This window comes from Glycine max, chromosome 5 (genome assembly GCF_000004515.6).
Source record: "Glycine max cultivar Williams 82 chromosome 5, Glycine_max_v4.0, whole genome shotgun sequence".
Taxonomy (NCBI): domain Eukaryota; kingdom Viridiplantae; phylum Streptophyta; class Magnoliopsida; order Fabales; family Fabaceae; genus Glycine; species Glycine max.
Genome location: NC_038241.2, coordinates 35,934,203 through 35,938,128, shown reverse-complemented (window position 1 = coordinate 35,938,128; position 3,926 = coordinate 35,934,203).

Sequence of the window (3,926 nt, the reverse complement as noted above, 5' to 3'; positions counted from 1 at the left end):
CAGGAATTTGTCAACTTCTCTTATCCAGTCAATTATCAATTTTTTACGGAAAATCAATTATTATCATATAATCACATCATATTATTAAGGCAAATTGCTAATCAATGTATTTGGAGTATTGATTAAGGAACTAAAAAAAGAAATTTTTTTTATTAGAATATGTAAAATTGGACTCTTCATAACTTTTTTTAGTTTTCCTATGATAATTACAATAAATATTTTTTATTTTAATTTTTTAAATGATTCTATCAATAATTGTATTATAATTTAACTTGAAGATAGATGAAAAGGTTTGACGTTAATATGCTATTATATTACTTAAATGGATTTAATGTTTTTATGTATTGTAAAACACGTTAAGTAACAAGACAAATATATAGGATAATAAAGTGAACTTCTACGTTAACAATGTCTGAGAATTAACTTGGTATACTACCTATCATTGAAGTGCAGCATTCTGATCAACCCAAGACTATTTTGTTATTAGCTCACTAATGTCTAATATTGGTCTCTCAGCAGTTTTGGATTTGGTCCTCTAGTAATTTAATTCACGAATTTGATTCTTTTATTTTGTAAAATCGTGCGTGTTACGTTCTTATCAGATGATGACTATCACGTGTCATGTTCTGATTGGTCAACTCCATGAAAGATGAAATACATTGTTGTTTTCATTGATCAATTAGAACATATCTAATAAGAACATGAGACGTGGCAGTCAACATCATTTGTTAATGGTCTCAATTGTGGCTTGGAAGACTAACATTGTACGATTTTACAAAATAGGAGAATCGAATTCATGAATTAAATCACTGAGAAACCAAATTCAAAATTAAAGATAAACTCGGGGACTAAATTTACAATTTTGTCAATATTTTACTGCGAACTAAATCTTTTCTTTCCGTTACTTGTGTATCTGTCTAGATGTCATGATCCATTCGAATTCTTTTTCATTCATGATCAAACAATCTTGTACTCATGGACTTAAATTTGTGCAATTTTTTCTTATAAAAAACAGTTTTATTTCTATTCACTCACCCATTACTTTTTCTATACTTTCGCACTGTTTAAAATACTTTAATTTACATTCATAGTTTTATTAATAAAGAAATTATTTATGAGATGAAAAGAGACCCAATATAACTGTAGCATTCATAATGAAACAATATAATCTCTTGAAGAATAATCAAAAATTGATTATTGTTTATTCATAGTATAAAAAAGCAACTTTTTCAACTTATTGTAAGAGTAATTTTAATAAATATCTGTACATATTAAACATTATTAATTCAATCATTAAATTAAAAATTCTTATTCAATAGGTCAAATCTATAAATTTTAATATCATTTAAAAATTATCTGATACTTCATTATATAAATTTAGTGTAATGTATACTTTTAAAAATATAAATGAATGTTGACTATATATAGGAACATATCTAGTGAGAAAGTCATGTTTATATAAAAGTGAGAAGAAGAGTAAATCTGAATTATATAATTATAATGATTAAGATTTAATGTTATGTAAAAAGTTAAAAAATTATGATTTTTTTTATATAAAAAAACTCACGTGATTTATATATTTTGATCTTGATAACTTATAATAAGATTTAATAGTCAATATTTATCATTCTCACTTGTATAATGAAAAAGATTATCTTACTATCGAAAACGTGAGTATCTAATTTTGCAATTTTTGGTATATATGATGTGCGCATGAACTACAATTACAAGAATAAGAAATACCAGGCAACAGACTTCACAATGTTAAAGAAAAGAAATCATATATAAGATCTAGACAAGCCAATTGTGTGGACACCAACAAAAACAAATCTACATATGAATGTTGTTATAGATCATCTAAATAAAATGAATATGGTCTTAATTTATGTGTAAAATCGAATCAATTATACGTAGAACTAGCCACACACCTAGAACGACGATGAGTCAATATCAAAAATAACATCACTAATATACTTGAATACTCAGAACGAAAAAGAGATTATAAGTGAGGGAAATTTTCTTAATACAGGACTAATATCTATGAATATTTGATTTGGTTTCCTGCACCCTTAAAATCAGCTAAACTGTGGGAAAAAGCAATATATATAAGTGTTGTCTTTTCGGATAGAATAGTTTGATTTTGCTTTGGTGCATTGTCCTTTCGTTAAAACCGAGCCATTCAAATGGCTATTCTTAATGTGTGCAAGGATTTGGTGAAAATAAATCTACACGACAAAAAATCAGAGAAAATTGAAGTCAACCTTAAATTGTTATTCAAAGTGTGAACGTCAATAGCAAGAACATAATGCGAACATAATAGTCATTACAAAAACATTACATATATTAACAAAGACAAAGTTATTAAGCTTACCTCCATTAATATAATATTCATTTATCAGAAAATAATATATATATATATATATATATATATATATATTAATGGGAATAAGCTTAACGATCAATTTAATTTTAATTAACTAAAAATTATATTAATGGGAATAAGCTTAACGATCAATTTTTTTTATTAGTATATGACATTAGACATTTGTTTCTAGTGAATATGAAAAGGACAAAAAAAAAAGCCGCAATGATTTTAAGTTTAATTTGAGGATCACAGTTGATATATTCATTCTTATTCTTCTCTACAGGATGATATATTATAATGATTGATTTAAAATTGAATTGGACTGATGGAACCATTCGATGAACTGGTTAGATGATCAGCAAGACCAGAGCCTCAAAGATCCAGTTAAAAACTGAATGTAATGGTCAAGATCGAACTAGTGAAATTGATAAAAACTTTTAATTTATTAAAAAAATCAAATGGTGAGTTTGATTTTAATCTAAAGCTCACAATGATGTTGCGGTAGCATTGTTGTACAACATGAGCACATATCGGTTCCATACCTTCGAAGTAGGTACTTTTGCATAGGTTGACTCCACAACTAATGTAAAAATTGAAAAAATTTAACATTTTGACACACATTTCTACGTGAATTTCATCAATTTTTTTTAAAATTTAATGCTTAGAATAATATGTTGGGAGCTAAAGGAGAAAGAAGAATCTCCTATCATTCTTATGTGCAAATTACTGCCATCGCACAGAACCTTATCATTCATTTGTGTTTTGAGAAAAACCAAAATGGACTACGCACCACATTTTTTAAGAATACCAAAACGAAAAGGTGCAGTGTGCTCGAGTAGAAGAGGTTGGGCCGAGAAGAAAGAGAAAATAAAAAATAAAAAAGAAGCCAAAGGGAAGCACTTTAAATGCAACAGCTAGCGAGCCAAATCAAAATAGATGAATGAGAAGCAGAATCTTAGCCAAAGTAGTTAATCTTTTATACTCCAACAAGTCGCAGAATCCAATCTAATACATACTGAAACCTCGATTCGATAGAATAACAAAAGAAGTAGAAAAACCATTTAGTACGAGAAATTGTATAGTTTTCATAATGCATATTTTTTAATAATGCTCTACATATGATCCACATTACTATATATTCTTAAGACTAGTTTCTTTTTTATTTGCCTCTTTCTCTCTCTTAACATTTGTTCAATAGGAATAAAAACTAATAGCAGCAGATTCCCAATCATCCTCTCCGCTCTATAGGAAACAGCCATAATTGCACCCAACAAACTTTCGCCATACCATTAAAAAAAAATAGAATCCTCTAAGCTACCCACTTCTTGATTGCTTAATCTCTTTTCAACTTAATCTTCCAATTATATAAATCTCCATCAACTTCCCTTCAACCTTTCATGATGAGTAGTTCTTCATGCACAAACTCTTCTGTCAATAGCTTCTACAACTTCCTCACTCAAGGACTCAATGAGCTTCACCAATCCTTCCTCTCCCATGACTTCATGTCAATCCAATTCATTTCAGACGTCTTCTCATCCCTCCAATCCTTCCATTCCCAGTT